This window comes from Seriola aureovittata, chromosome 7, assembly GCF_021018895.1.
Source record: "Seriola aureovittata isolate HTS-2021-v1 ecotype China chromosome 7, ASM2101889v1, whole genome shotgun sequence".
In the NCBI taxonomy this organism is placed as follows: domain Eukaryota; kingdom Metazoa; phylum Chordata; class Actinopteri; order Carangiformes; family Carangidae; genus Seriola; species Seriola aureovittata.
This window is the reverse complement of record NC_079370.1, coordinates 19946999-19965678: the sequence shown is the minus strand read 5'-3', so window position 1 is coordinate 19965678 and position 18680 is coordinate 19946999. Positions and strand designations below refer to the sequence as shown.

Below are 18680 nucleotides of genomic sequence, written 5' to 3'. Positions count from 1 at the left end.
AGGACGGGTTGTTTTTTGTTGTTGTTGCACATTCATTTTCACCGGCACACACCGGTGTCTTTCATCAACCAATCGCTGTGGTTCCTGCAAAACAGCTTACTAGATAAAAGGAAAACAAGTCAAGTCTTGACATTTGCAAAGGCATGACCAATCAGCGATCGTTGTAATGATCGTCGATCACCGATATCATCGTCCATCGACACAACCCTAAATTAGAGGAAACATCTCAGAGACTCAGCCTTACATTTGAGCTTCAGTCAGGCCCAGACTCAGGAGTTTGTTGAGGAGTGAGAAGTTTGTTGTGCAACAAAATCGGTGACTAGAAGGTAAGTATATTAATTTGTTTGTTTGTTTGTGGCTAACACAATGTTAGTGGTTGTGCTAATGCAAATTCTTGCTCTGTGTACTGACAAGCTTACAGAGCAGTGACTGGTGACAGAGCAGTGTGTATCAAGATGTTGTGTTGGAGGAAGCATTGGAGAGACTCAGCTACATGTTTGAGCCAAGCTAGCCGACATATCAGAACTGTTAGCATAGTTAGCATCTTTTATTTGTTTATGTTGTTTGTTAGTTCACAGTGGCTGTTCATAGTCGTACTAATGCAAACTCTATCTCTCTTTACTGACAAGGATTTGGAGCAAAGAACGTGGAAGTTAAGTAAGCAGGACTCTGGATCAGCCAATATGCAGCAGTCACATCACTGGAGGTTAACCAATCCACGCTGGAACCAGCACTGGTCAGTTAACACACAGATCCTCTCAAGGAAAAAGAGCTCTCACTCTTCAACAAAAACAGATTCATGCACCACATGAAAATACAATTTAAATACAGCTTGGGCTGCATTTTGCAGATTAGTATAGGACCCCATTATTTATGACAAGAAGGTTAGAGAGAAAATAAGTTGTCATGTACTTTAATTTTCAAAGAATTTGGCCAAAACTTTTGTCAAGACAGCTTGAAATGAACTTTGTGGAGGGTTTTCGTTGAATTTTCCTCAGGTTGAGTCTCTGTCCTCCGAGGGCCAGTAGACAAACAGTGTAATGGCATCGCAGACGTTGTAATTTGTGTGCATCCTAATGACTGTTGCCCCGAGCTGTTTGCACAGTTTCCCAGCAAGCCCTGTGAAGGTCAGCATGGCATCACAGCAGACGTTAAAGACAGACTCAATTGCTCACACAAATGTTGTCAGACAGTGACACACACACACACACACACACAGAGAGCACTCCTTTTTTTCACCAACCTGTAGCTGTTTCTTTCTCTCGCTCTCTCTTCTGCTCTCTCACACACATACACATACACACATACACATCGGCATGCAGCACATGCATGTTCAAGCACAGACGGCACAGCCGCTTGAGAACGTGCACATGCTGCATACACTGCCATGAAAATTGTTAATGTGCATCTTTCCCATATTGTTCTCCTTTCATCACATTGACAGTTTGCACATCAGTGAGGTTATTTTCCTCCGGCAAGTGAAATATATTTTCTGTATCAGAAAGTACTTAAAGCTCCTTTTCATTTCTCTGACATGTTGGAAACAAGCATTTCAGTGGGAAGCCTACAGTATTTGTTGTTTTGTTGGCTGTTAGCAGCATTGACACTGCATTGAGATGCTGTAAATTGGCTTTTACCGCTCTGAACATGGAGAGTCAGTCAAAGTGATATAAGAGTCAGACAAATCATTCCACCGCACTTCCTTGTGTTTAAACAGATGCCATCCGTAGTTGTTGAAAATGAAAGAGTGCAATGAATGCTCTCCTCAGAACAAGGCTGCCAACACTATTTCATTCGCATTGGTCTTTTCTTTCATTCTGCTCATAGTATTTTTCTGTTATGATCGACACCAAGGTGATTCAAAATCAGCATTTCCACATGGCCAGAGGCTCCATAATCAAGAAGGACATCTTGGAATTTGATATGGAAGTGCTGGGGTCAAAACTAATCTCATATGGCATTTTTTAATATTCAAGCAGGCCAATTTAGATTAAGAACATAAAGACCAAATTAAGAACACGGAGGCCAAAGTCACAGATGGAAAATTAGCACGGACGTGATGAAACTTCTTTAGTTTAATTAATCCTGGCATAATCTTCATATTCTGAATGCACTCCATGCCCTCTTGATGAAATAAAGACACACCCTTGCCTCTGTCTTCTGGTTTGAGTGAATACACAATCTGTGACTCATCAACAACTTTGCTGAATTGGTGAATTTTTCTATTTCTTCAGTCCAGGGGGACAGTATTTTATAAACCTATATTCAACATTTTCAACTTAATTCAAGAAGGACCCACAATAAAACTCTGTGATGATGTTGATGTGATTGTTACTTAGTTCTTTTGCAAGCTGAGCAAAAATACAGCAGTCTAAATCTATGGTGCTAGTGGCTGCATGTTGCTTGCCTCGGTCAAGCTTGTTGTACATTCTGTGGGCAGGCTCTGCTCAGCCTGTGGACACATTACAGTCAGCTGCGTGTTGTGGCGGGGTCTGACTAACAGATTAATCATACAATCAAATGACTTTCATGTTACACACCTTTTCAACCACTGTGAGATTAGAATTCTTCTCAGCTCCCTTCAATTATTCATTGAATGTGTTTGGACCTGAGAGTCATTGAGTGTGACAAAAGGCATGTTTTCAACATTCTGTGAGATTTATTCCACCTGTTAAGATATTCTCACCAATTTTTTTCCTACTGGAAAGGGTCTTTATAGCTAAATTGTCTTACATTAAATGGCTGTGATGTAATTTCCTCACAAACCTTGCATGGTGTTTCACAGAAAGAGAACCTCAGAGCACTCCCTAGGGCTTGGGAATGAATCTAGAGACACAGAGCCAAGAATAAAGGAAATACAGTGCGGTACAGTATGTCAGATGGTACAGTGGAAGTCAGAAGAAGGCGCAAGATCCTCACTGTAGGTGAGCTATGGTTGTGGCTGTGTTCCAGAGCGAGACTGTTAACTTTACCTAATTAATTTGCAAGAGATGAGATTCACTGTACACAAGGTAGATTTGTATTTCTGTGTCGTCTGACAATGCACTCAGTTCACTCTTTGGTTTTAAAACAGTATGCTTCATTTTGATAACTGATAATGAATTTTTGCATGATTTTCACTTTATACAAATACCCTAACTTCCTAACCCCCTAAACCTGACCCTAACATACCCTAACTGTAATGAAAGGCACAAACGAATTGGCTCGATTCATACCATATTCTTCCATGCAAGCTCGCCACAATATTCTCAGACACCATGTCCTCAGCAACTGACATATCTCCTGCAGACATGTACAAGCAGCTCTATGATCTTCTAACTGCTGCAGCTGTAAGTCAACACATGAATTAAATATACATTTCAGTGATTCTCTTCCAGCAATGATTTTCTTCCATAGGGGAGGTTTTAAAGCCAGCGGAGGCTCACTCCTCTATCTTTTCATACCCCCCAGCACCTAAACACTTGTCAGTTCAAAGTCATGATCAATAGAAAATCATGAAAAAATAACCACAGCAACAACGGAAAACTTTAGTCTTGACCACTGCAAACTTTGCACAGTTTTCTGTTCTGTTCTGTATTAAATGGTATCCTTTTTCCAGAATAAAGAAACATCGTCATTCAGTACAACAAAATGTACCTGGTTAAAGCAAATGTGTGACATTAGATCGCCCTTGCTTGCATTGTAATTTAGGATGAATAATAGACATTTCCACTTCGAATGGTTTCATGGCACAGGACAACATTGTAAAGGATGTAAAATCTGACAATACACAGGAAGAACGGTGACCAGGAGATCTTGCTCACAATACCTTGCTTTCTTCTAATGTACATTTTTCTTTCACACATATTCAATAACAGATGTCACATAATGGCTGCTTTTAAAAAGCAGCATTTCATTTGTTGGTAGTGAAACCATGTAGAATCAAGCATTTGGGAAAGTGTGTGTATATGATACAGGGTGGTGATCAGACATGGCTGTGTACCAGGTGCGTTTACTTATGCAGGGATTGTAATTGCAATGGGTTTTGGAGACAGGGTAGAGAATGCAGCAATCTAAGCAGGTGAATTGGCAGCGTTGCCATGGCTGTGCTGAGCAGACTGCTAAATAAGGTCTTCTCTTGTCCAGGGAAGGAGTTGGGACTTTGGCAAGAAGAGAGAGAGAGAGAGAGAGAGATGGGAAAACGGTTACTGAGGAGGACCAAGGGCAACACGGAGAGGGAGAGAATGAGCGAAAAAAGATAGGGAGGTGGGGAGGAAGATAGACGGTGAGCATGGAGCAGTGAGGACAATGGAGGGTAAGGGAGGGAGCGAGTATGAGACAAGCACCTTAGAAAATCAAGCAGCCAGTCGATTCCCCAGAGAGGCAGTGAGGCTGGCTGTGGCTGACTGATCCAGTGCTGTGCTGCACTGTGTGAAAGGGGCCAATAACAAGCTGAGTAATGGGATTGTACCACTGCAGATTGTGTGTGAACAGGTTGGGTCCTTGGGTGTTCCCACACGTCAGGTTAGCACTGGCCTGAATAAGACCGGACTGAACAAGAGCCAATTCTGCCTGTATAGGCTTGCTATTTTAGTTTTAAAGGATAAGGTTGGGAATATTATTTATTTTTGTTATTTTCAACAAATTCCATGAAAAGACCAAAAGCAACAATGAACTTATCCTACTAACAGGAATTACCTGTAAAGCCCAAGCCTGATAAAGCTTATTCCTCTGTGCCACAGAGCTTTCATGTTGTCTAAAAAACTTTGAAAACACAGCAGTGAGCCACACTGTTGCACTGAGGGACACGGTCCTTCATTAAGACAAACATGGACACTGCCGTTTAGTATGTCTATCTGCAGCTACTACACTATTTACTCCTTCCACTACTTGTTTGCTAAAAGCTACAGTGCCCAGTTGTGTTAGGTAATTACACAAAAAAATGAAATGGAAAAAAAAATAAAACAAGAAAAATGAGATCTCATATTTATTTTATTTAAAATAATTCAAAGGCAACACACATAGCCTAATCCCTCTGATAATTTTGGTGCCTCTGCTGCCACTATAGTGACAGGCTAACAGCTGAGGTCAGCTTTGTTGTTGTGGTAATGTTATTGTAAGGTAGCTGGATTTGACAAAGTCAGACCTTTTTTATATGCGCTCAATGAGTCAGACCTTAATCCATGGCATTTCCATCTATTGTATCAAATCCAAAAGTCTTCTAGCTAAGAAGAGATTCTTATTTCACTTGCCATTCGTTTTAAATGATTTAATTTGTCATGGTTAATACTATATTTTAGTATTTTATTTAATTTTTTCCCATCACCAAATACACTTTTGTTCATTAGATACACCCAACCATAGCTAATGGTGTCTGATACAGCAGTAGTTTGTAGTTTGTGTCACTGTTGAGTTGTACTGTATTATAATGAGAGATACTTCTAATATTTTGTCCATTCTTTATATGAATCAGCTAAACTCTATTGTACTTTCCACTCCACTACATTTATTTGATAGCTTTGTACTATTTACTTTAATGATGAAGATTTTACACAATGGAATATAATATGTTATAAAAATATAACAAGCTTTTAAAATACAACATATTATTACATATTAAACCAGTATTTTCCAACCATTTTTGGCTCCTGACATCTTACAAAAAGCATCTGTAGTGAGGGTGATGTTTCAGATTTATGAGTTGTTAACAGATCCACCAAGTAGTGGTTTTTCCCTCTAAACTTCTCACATGGTTACATTTCAATAAATGTTTAAATGATCCAATATATTACTAAAATCAAAGATTTGAGAAAGTCATTATCATCTACAAAATGCAGACATTACATTAAACAAGCAAGATACTGTCAGTTCATTTAAGTACGTGCTTGCACTGTACTGGGTTCTCTTTCGCCCCTGATTGACATTGTATAATTCACACTCGGGTTGAAATGATTTTGTAACACGTGAATTTTGGATTCAAACAAAATCATAGCAGATATTTTATTCCCCATGTAACTGGGCATTAAATGGTTATTAAGAGGATATTGTATCTGTGTATGTTGGCCTGTCTTAAAGGATAAGATCATCTTCTGAAGTGAGTCAGAAGGCTCCATATTGATGTGTGGTTTAGTTAGTGTAGTTCACACAATGTCAGTCTGGATTAGAGCCTCCACTGCTCAACGCCCCCCACCCCCTGCTTTGAAGCCGCCTCGCTCCACGTCCTGCCGCTGCTTTAACTCACATTTAGCACGTCCCATTGCATTAGTCTCACTCTGTCCCTCACCTTGTGGCTCAGCTTGAGTTGCTGCAGCCCAGCCATTTCCATTTCCTAGTTGCATCTTTGTCCATCACATCAGCCACTCGTACTTGTGTGTGGGCATGTGTATGAATGCATGAGCGTGTGTTAGAGTGCAGGAGTTAATTGTACCAATGCGATGTAGCTCTGCATACCACTGTGCACAGTGATTTTTTTTAGTAGAGAAAAGGTGTTGCTAATGCTTGGCTCGAAGCAAAGATGAAGACAGTGGCGTGCAAACAGCCCAACAAGTGCCAAATAATTTAAAGCTGTGTGCCATTTCTACACCAACACAAAATGCATTCAAGGGTCCACACGATGAGTCAGAGGCAATACAAAATGATTTTTATTTTATATGTTTTTTAGAGAAATTTTAACAGTATTGATTTAAGATTATTCAAATGAACTTCCCACTTGCTGTAATATAAGTCATTGGCGAGCAAACAAAGCCGTGATTACTGCTTGTATTTTGCTTTCAAACTGATGTAGCAATCTTTCCATGAGGAAACAGTCTGACTCCAACTAGAGAGCACTCTACAATTCCCACAAAACACCTTCATTTTCCAAAAATTTTCAAGCCTCTGACATCTCATTACTGTGGATTAGCTAGTCACAAGTGCCACCTATGACAGCAATCAGGGGGCTACAGATGATCGCCTAAGGGGTTTATTCAAACCCTGTGGCACTATGTTATCTTACCCTGCCAATGGTACTGAGGGAAGGAGAAGAGTGAGTGAACAGGAGAGTTTAACTGGCTGAGACTGCCTCACACCTGATTCCAACTTGACCTTGAGCTTCTTGTTTGGAGTAAATGTGTTTTGTCTTTTTACATTTAATGTCAGAGTCATTAGTACAGCTGAAAGGTTGCCTTCTCTGTGCTTAACGTTGCATTCTGCCACAGTGTAGTTTGTGCATGGAAAAGTGGAAGTGCTGTATCCGATGGGATTTTGCTGAATAGAGTTGGTTAAAGTCACTGCTCAACTTAATACTCCATGTAAATTACTGTAAAGAATCCATGAAATGGGACCTTCCTGGAAAGCTGGGGAACATTTGTATCTTCAATGGTGATCTGCTGCTGCACTCGTAAGCATGACCAAACAGTCAAACCAAAAACAGTTAACACAATCCCACTTATCTCTTCCCCTTTTAAATCAAACTGCCTCTATGTCTCCATAACCAAAAGCCAATTTGTTTTCACTTAAGCTTGAGCTTTACCTGTATTATGTCACATTACATCCTCCTATTTTAACAGCAAAGCTATTACATTTAGGTTTGACTGGAGCTTTAACAGATAGATGTCAATGTACAGTACTTGTACCGCTAAACATGGTGTGTTTCTGGGAACTGGGTGGTTGACAATTGCTCCAGCCATCGTTGCATTTACAAGACGAGAGGTTATAATACCCCCTCTCAGGAGCTACGTCTTCAGGACAGATTGAAGGTTACAGTGAGTCGCTATCAGAAAGTGATGAGACGGGCTGGGGCTCATTAGCGAGTTCACATTAGCGTTGCTTTCCACCACTGGAAACAGCTCTTGATGAGTAAAGGAATTAAGTTAACTGAACTCGCAACATTTCTTCTTGACTGGTAAGTAAACAGCTGTTAATGCTAATGTTGGCAATGTAGCAATAGCAAAACTTATAAAAGAATCAATATTTTATATGAGCAATGGCGTCAAATGTCTATGTCTAACATTTAAAGTGTCACTTGATGAACCTAGAGAGAACTTTCACCTGCTAAGCTCCATTCAGATCTACAGAGCCTTTTTTTTTTTTTTTTTTCAGTTTCCTGTTTTGATTCATTCTCACTTCTCATCAGTTTGCAGACACAGCAGACAGCTGTTTTCAGTGATAAATAATAAACAAACCATCTGAACTGCCCAGGACCAAACGGCAGACACAGTTAGCAACTAGCTAGTGAACGTAGTGGAGCGTTCAGCTGCTTAAGAGAATTATATTTCCCCTCACCAAAAGTGGAGCTAAAAGAAGAGTAAATATTGGACTTACATTTGTCAAGTGGCCAGAAACATGATTCCAATGAATCCGAATGCTAATGTTTTTCGTATTGGCTGGGAAATAAATGGGAAACCATTTGCTAACACTGCCGCTATAACAAGTTAAGGGGATAATATCTCAATGTTGTGTTGTGTGTAGTTAATTTTGCTGACCTCAAGTGTCCGAAAATATTAACAGGTTTAAAGGGGCTCTCCCCCAATTTTACACATCAAATTCAATTTACTAGACATGAAGAGTATTAAACAGCCTATGAAAATATCTATATAGTGTCTTCTGTGTGGGAGGAGTTTTGTCAAGTCTGAGAAAACTACTCAAGTGACATAACTTGTGTATGCAGCTTGTACTTGGAGAATAATTTTTTTACAAACATCATTTCATTTTAAAAGACACCAATGTTTAACCACTAACACAGGGTCCAATGAAAGATGTTATTCCAGTTCATTTTGGGAGGTGAACTAGGGACGTACAGAATGTGGATGCCAGTGCTGCATCTATTTTGACGATTCTTTTAAAAATCTATTCTATAATCTATCTCTTGTGAGACCAAAATAAGAAAGTGCAGTACTACCATAAGTTGCCTGAGCACTGTTGTGATTATAGTCATTACTTAACATGCATTTAAGGCTGGGACAATAGATAAAACAACATAAATGTGTAGTTTGGGCCAGAAATGAGACATAATCCACACTGTAGTGGACTGCTGCAGTATGGCAGGAAGTATGACTCCAGCAGCTAGAGTCGGTGGTAATTAGGCTGGTAGGTGGATACATTTCATTATGCCCAAAGAAAGACATGGCTAAGCCCTGTGTTCCCCTGTAATCCTTCCACTGTGCTGCCCGTTATGAGTCAGCCCCAATCTGCTATACTGAAAGTCATCACTTTTCTCCAGCCACAGCGGGGCAGATGAGCCAGGTGCCTCAGGCTCACTGACACCAGCCCTGTCTCTGGTGACTGAAGTCGCCTCTGCAGCGAGCCAAAGTTTCCTTGTCTCAGGCTGAATAGAGCTGGAGGGAGCACCGTTTAGTTCCCCTTGTTTAAAGATAAGATGAGGCTAACGACTGTAATAGCTCCTCAGGGAAATAGATACTCAGGATAATAGAGATCCACTGTTCCTATCAGTCCAGGTATATTGGACAGAGCGGAGGTTTTTGGCTGCATTAAAAAAGCCCAGATGAGCTCTGCTTTGCATTACAAGTCACATTAATGGCAGAGGTATATCAACTGTAAACCAACACGGTGAGGAAAAATTCACTCCCAACCTCATTTGATTTTTGTTCCTTACCACCGTTCATCACTCTTTGTTCAAGTTTTGTTTGTTGAAGGAAAAAATGAAAAAAAAAAAAAAAACTCCAAGACAGATGATGAAACTTAAGAGTGATTTTGATGTGTGTAAGTGTGTTTTTTTTCCCCCGCTTTTTTGCAGTCCAAAACTTTTGTGGTCTTTTGTTCTTTCTCTTCATGAATCTTTCATGGAGAACAAGGTTCATTCAGCAAAGTCAGACTCTTCCCAACAGTTTTGTGCAGAGACTCTTAAGGACACCAGTAAAACCTAAGACGAAAGCATATCCCACCAAATGCCAAAGGGCTTGGAGGGCATCGTGCCCATGGGAGATATTTTACTTTTTAAAAGGTAATTTGAAGCACTGGTTTCAGGTGGCTTTTGACCAAAGAACACTGATTGCCAGCCCGCATCCATTTTAAAGGTGCCATGAGACTGTGTGGTCTTGTTTTTGACTGTTGATAAAAAATGAATCTGCTGAATAGCATCAAATAACCCCATTGGAAATCATCACTCACACCCTGCTTGTTATGTTATTCTAGAGGGTACACACACCTAAGGCTATATCCAGTAAGAATATTGTTTTCCACAATATTATATCAAAAGGTCCAAAGGAAGACAGCAGAATCAAAAATCATTTTAGCACTTTGAGATTTCCCTTCAATCCAGAAATGCACAAATCACCAGTATTCTGAACTTCTTAACGATAGCATAACATTAACAATTTTCACTATGATCAAATCTGTAGCAGCAAATAGCTGTCCATCACAGGATTGAGCGTTAGAGGTAAATGAAAACGTAGCAGGTTTTTTCTTTTTTCATTATTAGGCCTTTTTTCTTGTCTGTGTGTTATTTGAAATCCTGGACATTTCCCCTCAAATTGTTAGTTGAAGGCAGACGCGATCGTCCCCTCTGCCCACACCTTTTACTTCATGTAGTCAAAGCTTGTGTGGCTCCCTGAGGCTTTAGTATACCACCAACCAATTTCAATTTTGGCACTAAGATAATTTGTTCTGGGTTTGTACCACAAAAGATCATTGTTGAACACTGACTTTGACATTTGAAAGGGCAAATTATTAAGAAAAGGTGCTATTATTTTATATTCATTTGATGTCACAGCTGCTGTCTCACATACTTTAATAAGAAATAGGCATTTAATTGGATTCAGTTGAGGATACAAAGTAGTGCAACTAGAACAGAACTTATCTATCTATCTATCCATCCATCCATCCATCCATCCAGACCTACTGTCGTTGTTAAATTTAGACCATCTCTCTGCTCCCTTAGCTTGCTGTCTCCCTGTCTCTGTATCATCTCTGGAGAATTGCTATATTATTGAAGGTTTACCTCCTGCCATTATACCGGTCGCCTTCAGGATCTCAGTGGCTTCCTCCATCTTTTTATAGCTTCTGCTACAGGATCTCTGTGTCTGGATTTTTTGGTGTTGCATGATCCTATTACAGGTAAAGTAGGTTTTGTTCACTGTGAGCATCTATTGAAAAGAAGTAGCCTTTCAGAGTATTGAACCAGAGGCAACAAGTGGCACCATGGGACATGCTTTTTGTGCCATTTGTTATGAATGGGTTAGTACATCCACCCATACGCCATGATCTCATGAGGGCGCATTATGAGATTTGTGTGTTTTCTGCTTCCCCACCTTTGTTTCTGCACAAATTGGAAAGCCTCTCTCGACAGAAGCTTGGCCAAGTGAGAAGAGCAGGAGTGGTTCCTCTCTGCCCTGTTGGATAAACACTCAGAATAGAGCACATTAACCTCCACTTTCTTTTTTAAATATTTCATTCAATTTTTGCATAATATAAAAGATTAGAATCCAGGTCTAACTAGTAATGACACTTAGATGAAAGTACTGAGTATGTGTGTGTGTGTGTGTGCATGTGTGAATTATTCTGCATGCGTGTGTTTGTGCTCCAAACAACAACAAATCTGGGTTACTGTGTTCCCAACCTGCATATTCAGGCTGCTCACTGTGGAGTGAATGTCAGCACTCTGTGTCAGTCTCAATCTGGCATTTTGTGTCTGCAATTAATGTCCTGGCATACAATGTCACTGTAAAATGTCCGAAATGACTGCCGTGCAATGACAAGCAAATACTGTCAGGGAATCATGACAAAACTGGGCAGATGTTCCTTGAATATCACACCCAGCTGCACCTGAAGAAGTCATTTAGCTTGCAGAAAGAGCACAGGTGAAACAAGCCTCTGTTTGGTTACTCTCCTTTCTTCTTCATTTCAAATTGTCTTTGGCACCATGCAGCGCTGCACCACCAGGGACACCGCAACACAGGCTGGGACCGGCAAATACAAGCTTGGGGCTAAACAAAATTTCAAAATGAGTAGGCACCAACATAAAGGCCAGGTTATGGAACTGTAGTCTGTGACTTGTAATTATGTGTTGCTGTCTCTTTTCTCCTCCAAATCAATAACTGCGATTCCTCCTTGGTCAGAAATTTCTGTCTTCAGCCAGTCAAAAGCCATTTTTCATCCTTCATGGTGAGCACCACTTTTTTTTTTTTGTGTGTGTGTGATATGTTAACCGTGATAAAACATTACCATAGTAATTTTGAATCAAAAGTATAATTTCCATTCACAAACATAACCACAACTGAGGAGATTGGCAGGTTCTATTACACACTATATACTCAATCAATCATTTCACTTCCGTCTCTGATCCAACACTGAATTATCCTCTCCTACATGCTATAGAGCCGATTTCCTGTGTGGAAATGGATACACGCAGCCCTGAAAACGTAAGATGTTTTCTACCACTCTGTTATCGCTCACAGATTATGACTGATAACTCCCATTTGTTGCTCATTATCAACAGGCAATCTTTGTGCAATTGACTACACCTCACTGGCTCACAATCATTTACACAAAAAAACTCCCTTTGGCTTTCTTTTCTTTTTGAAACCTCAATCATTCTGCAGAACTCTGCTCTGAAACCTGCTCTTACAGCACATAGTAACAAATACCACACTTTTCTCCCTGCCACTTCAGTCTGCCCAGCCTGACACAAGTGAGTAATAAAAATCTGTAGAAGTGTTCAAATTCATCCAAATTGCAGCTTCAGCCACTATCACATGCTTTCTGCCACCCTACAGCTGCTTTTCCAACAACACACAGGCCTGACTGTGGCTCATACAAATGAAGGTGAAGATTGGCTGAGTGACTTCAGATTTTTCATCATTTTTGACATTTAATTGTCGTTTTCTAATTTCTGCTCAGCCTGTCAGCTAGTTTGCTCTCCAGTGCCAATCCTCAGTTATTATTTGTCTGGTTGTCAGTGGCAACAAGGGCTACCCAAATCTTACTGGCAGCTATAGGTATCCAACAACTGCATTCTGAAAGCCACTGTTTTTCTGAGTCTGTCTCCCACCATAGCTGATCTGACCAGCATGATTAATCTCAAATGTAATGACTAATATGTCTGTAGAGCACCAGCTAATCACGTTTCAGTAATTTGGAACTTTTGTTTCTTTATTATTATAATGCTCTTCTATAATGTGCAGGACATTACTAAACCTCTGAGCAAAATGGACCGCAAGACAAATCTCGCCTTTCGCGTCTTGAATCCTAAAATGAAGGCTCCACAAGAAAAGATAAACTTTTCTCCACCATTCCTCAGAATCAGCCTGGGCTGTGGATGCACAGACGTTTGTCCCATAAAAAGCTTTATAAAAGGCTCTAAGTGGGACTGGCTTGGACTGATTGCTTATGCGCGACCAGTAATGGTGAATTTACTTGGCCCACAGGGGAGTGATGCTCCCTGTGTGTGTAATGCTTTGATCACCACAAGACACCAGCAGCAATGGGCATGTTCCCTACCTTTTACTCACCCAATGCCACGGGAATACATTAGCATATTTTGCTTTAAAAGAGCTGTTGCCTGTAATCGCATGGCTCTAGGTTAACAATGTCTTTAAAGTAGTTTGTTTTTCTTTGGTTGTGTGGAACTATTGGATGAAAGCTTGACGTTGTTGCTCCTAATACTGTAGCAGCTTACTGTCATCAGAGCATTGTTGTGGTAAAAACAGCACACAGGAGCTTAGTGAATAATAAGGACCTTGTGCCATTTGGCAGACCTTTTTGTTACTTTTCATAAAAATTCTTGCAGCTAAGTAAAGGACTGTTATTTACATGTGAAAGGTTGCGGTGCACCATACCCACTGACTTGACATCCAGCACCAGACACTGGCAGGAGATGTGATTCTCAATAATTCACATACTGTATATATGAATACATTAATCCCAATGTTGCATTCATAAATATGTGAATTTTGGAGCAAAAATCTTCCTTTGAATGCACCGCCTTAAGCAATATCAAATTTGATAGGCTTTGTTTTGAGTGTAAAGGTGTAAGGTCTGCACGCAATGACCAAGCATTAACTTAACATTTGTCAGGCTTTGTTTATATCAGGTCTAGTCTTGTTAGGGTGTTTGAGGCATTTGTGAGTTCTGAAAAATTTAAAGTTGTGCCCACGTTGCAAGTGCAGCACGCAGCAGTTGAGAGGTTCTTGAATCGCTTTACTAATGAGTCCCTTTGCAAGAGAAAATATGTCTGAATGTCAACAACATCAGTCGTGAGATGTAGCCTTAAACACTTGAGGGATATTGACCTGATGGCATTTTCATACATGTGCATGAAATCTCTGGCCTGTGATGATATGATAGATTTCACCGGATTTCATCACATCCTCACAAGTTATGCTTTTGTGCATGTGTCAAATATATTATATTTCACAACGTTTTTCATCTCTACCACTCAGCTAGAATAATTTGACGCTCATATACCCTGACGTTGTTTGCTAGTCAATATTTCAAGCATTTTAAGTGAGAAGAGTCAATTGCAAATTGGACGTATTCTGGGTTTAATCAAATGCTTTAGTTCAGTGATGGCACTACTCCTGCTGTGAGACCATTATGCTTGCACTGAGGAGACCACAAAAATATTCATTGCCACACAGCTCGCTGCGTTTGCACTTGAGGACATTGCTGAATCATGCAATTATGGTTTGGATGAGGAAAGTCGATAACTGCCTCATACTTGTCCCCGGTGGAGACGTGGAGAGATGGCTAAGGTCACACCTGTAATCATGTGGGAGCAGCACAGTCCATTGACACAATGATGAGAGTCTACAGAAATTCAGGTAGGATTGAGATAGGGGTTGACTGTTCCTTATTGGAAGATGGATCCAGGCTATCTTGAATGGTGTTGTATCAGATGGAGAGATGCACCAGTAGTCACATGCTTGCTCAGCTCAGGTGTGATATCCTGTCTGCAGGACTTGGCTCGGTGGGTCAGATGTATAAGTGGCCTTGTAAACAGGCAGCGGTTGGGGGCAGTGCACCAATTGAGGAGAGTGTTAAGTGGAAATGGGAATAACTTAACTGTTCAATTTGAACAAGAAACTCTTTATAAAGGGTTTATAAATTGTATGATGAGTATGAGTTATAGGTTATTAATAAGTTTGGGTTGGCAGATTCGGAAAAATCACTTTGATTGACTGGATTACTATTATTTAAGTCAGGTAAATGTTAAAATCACTGCCATATAAAGCATTGGTACAGCCTACCCTATTAAAACAAATGGTACCTATATTTAAGATAAAACACTAGAGCACATCTCTTTACTATGTTGAAACATTGCAGATCCTCTATGTAAACCTGGTCACACCAGCACTGCAAAATGGCAAAGATTGTCGCATAAAGAGTGTTGACCTTTGAGGAAGCTGAGAAGTGGAGAGTCCAAAATGGGGGAAACTATTTTCATTAGTGTTGCACCATCCACTTTTACTATACCCTCCTCTGTCAGAGCATAAACGGCTCCACAAAACAGGAATGGTTATGAGCCTGGAATAATTGATGGTACAAATCCATCTTTTTAATAAACTGTATGAACTGTACCATTACTAACCGACAGTTAGCAAGCAATTAGCAAGCTCTTTAACTTGGAAAGAGTCTGCTTCCTCTTCAATAAAATCTTTTATTGGCTGAAATGATGTACAATCTCAAGAACAGAAAGCCAAAGGAGAGTAAACGGCACAATGCTGAGAAAATAAGAAGCTTGTGTAGCTAGCACAAGCATTTTTCGTGGCTGGCTAGCGTGTTAGCCGTTAGTTCAGCAGCGACAGTAGCTCACCAACTAGCTCTGTGAGTCTCTTAAAGGCCAAGGTTCTAGAAGTAAATGCTTCACAAAGTGGTTACATTGGGTGGTAAAATACCTTCAGCTGTGTTGGGGAAAATGTTTTGAAAGAAGTCATTATTACCAAAATCCAAATTCAGTTTGTTTAGTTAATAATGAATCAAAAACAGCAAGATTCCCCTTCAGAAAATCTTTATGTTCCTAGCATCACCCTGACTGATACATCCCATAACATATTACACATTTAATGAGACACCTTTGATAACCCTTTGAATGCAGCAGGCTAATAATAAGAACTGTTGCTACTGTGCTTGACAGCTTGCTCTAACAACATGCCACATGGACTTTACGCACATAAGAAATTCACACCAGTGAGTTGTGTGTGAGCAGGTACCTGCTCTGCTGTAGCCTCTCGTGTAGATGATTCATTAGATGGCACCCAGGTTTTCACAATGCTTCTGTGTCCACTTCACTCCAATTATTCTTAACAAGTGCTCACTCAGAGGTCATCATTACGCCGAACCTCCTCCCAACCCCCCACCCACCCCCACCCCACTCGCTGTCATTTCAAGAGCCAGAGCAGAGTGCTGGAACATCATTTGCTCATCCTCATGCAACTTTGTCTTGGCTTTTTCTCCACATTTGCATTTGCTGAGCCTGATCCGATGCAAGATCACATTAATAAGAACGTGAATCTTCTGCTGATAATCCAAGCTCCATTCTCTCATGTTATTGTGCTCCCTTCTGTTAGATCTGTAACTATCACAGGACTGTACGATCTCAGTCTTCTATACCCGGAAGCGGCACATACAGCTGAGAAAAGAGGTGGTGGTTAACTGCCAAAATCATTGAGTGTTTGGCTTCTTCATTTGGACTGTGGAGGCAGTCAGTACTGGAATCCAGAATCTCCCCACAATGTAAATGAGAGCCATTATAGCAATGAAAAGACATTTGGCTGCATTATTCTAATTAGGTTCGGTTGAGTTCTATAATGTATTTTTTTAAGATTGCAAATGATTTGTTTGTGCATAAACTGTAGCCTATATTATGAAGTCAGTGAAAACGCTATTGTTTACCTTTTCTCTTGGGTTGCAGACAGTGCAGAGCTTCATTAATTCAGTTTGTACAAAAATAGGTGCAATAAGAGAGAGGGACTCATCAGAATATCGTTAATAGAATGTGACTCAGTGACGGTGGTCTGGTTCAGCTTATTAGCTTGTTAGTGTGTGTTTTAGGTGTGTGTAGCCTCAACAGTTTAAACATCACATTCCCTCACTACTGCCAGGTGACAAACACTGCAGGCATGATGTGTTTTGTTATACTAACTAGCTCGCTATGTGAGCACTGGCAGAAGCATGCTCTCTCTCATAACGATCACTATCAAATTTCACTGCAACAATTATTTCAGAAAAAACTTGATTTGTTTATGCTTACTCAAATCAAAGGGATCCATAAGTAATCCACGGCAGGTGTTAGATGCTTCCAACAACCTAATTGTATTTTTTTTTTTTAATTGACTCTTATTTATTACACATGTTTGTTAGCCCACCAGAGAGTGCCGTGATGTACTTTACAGCTTTGGCAGCCGCACAACAGTGGAAATTACTTAAATTTACATCAAGTACAGCTTGCTTGTTTGTCATTTTTCTTTATCAAAATGCTGTCATGTTCTATGTTTGTTCAGCTCCTATGCCAAGCCTTTATCTATTATCTAAGCCTTAAACTATACTGAGCAAAAGGTATGGTTGGCTTAACTGCCTGAGACTAACGAGCATATTTGAGGTGCGGTTGTTTCACTCGGAAGACGGTTCTCTTTTGATCTGAGCAATAATCTGTCTCCCAGAGTCTGGGAGCTATTTACAGAGGAGATTTATTTCACTGATTCTCTGTGTACAATGAGGCATCTGCTCCTGCCAGCTCAGGTAGAGAAGGGCTGTTTCAGACAGCAGCTCACTGATGCTAGTTCCCCCCTCAAACACAAAGAGGAATAAAATCTATTAATAGTCCACTGAGTGTCCTCTGTATGCTGGTAGATGTGTGTGTAATGCTCCCTTCAACGAGTTGAAGCAGGAGAAAAATGTTCATTTCTGTGCATATCCCTCCTACCACCTTGTCAGTGCTGCAGTAAAAAATACCACAAGAGGAAACTTCTGTCCGTTTTCCATCAACAGTGGACACAACAGTGTTTTCATCTGCCCCACTGTGACTACAAATAAAATAAAAGCGCTACGAGTGGAATTTTCCATTGGATTTGTCTTTGCTTTTTATCTCCCAGCTACAAAGTGAATTACAACGGCCCTGAGCTGTGCCTGGCAGGCCATGAGAGTTTCCCAGGTAGGAACAGTAGAGGTCAAGGTGTGAGAGCAATGCTATAAGCATGACTTAAAATTCTGCCGGTGCTTCTTCTCCCACAGGCTTGCTCTCACTTCCTCTCTTTCTATTTCTCTGTCTCTGTTCGTATCTCTTCCATTTTCCTTTTTCTCTCCTGTGCACATTTCCACTCTGTCCGTCTGTCTCTCACTCTCTTTCCCATTACTTTTTAACACCTCTTTCAACTCTTTCTCCTCCCCCTCTCCTCAGCTCTCTCTTTACAGGTGTAGGAGTCAGTGCAGTCACACATGGTTCCTGTAAAATGAATTAATATCAAAGTGTTCTTGTATACACATGTGCAAATATACTCATGAAAACAATAGAATAGGGATGGAAATTCTGTGCAACATTCACTCTTGATTCATATTCAAAGAGGTGACTTTTATCCATCCTTTAGAAGTCAGGTTTACTATAATGCTGCATATTTAGAAAGTCTGTTTTCTCTTGTCCACATAAGATAATGAAAGCATTTAAACATTTTAGTATCAGGACCACAGCCAGGATTTTAAGAATGCTGACGTGATTCGTCCAGACTAGACCTCAGTAACCTTAGTGGAGGCTTTGTAAACTGCTGCTTGGT

General features: G+C 40.3%; 1 long non-coding RNA gene across 1 annotated transcript; it reads left to right on the top strand.

Moving 5' to 3' along the window:
- Positions 1 to 220: 220 nt before the first annotated feature.
- On the top strand, positions 221 to 18038 carry LOC130172714 (uncharacterized). Its single transcript, XR_008828325.1, has 3 exons — positions 221 to 326; positions 630 to 736; positions 18006 to 18038. It is a non-coding gene; the product is annotated as an uncharacterized LOC130172714 (long non-coding RNA).
- Positions 18039 to 18680: the final 642 nt, after the last annotated feature.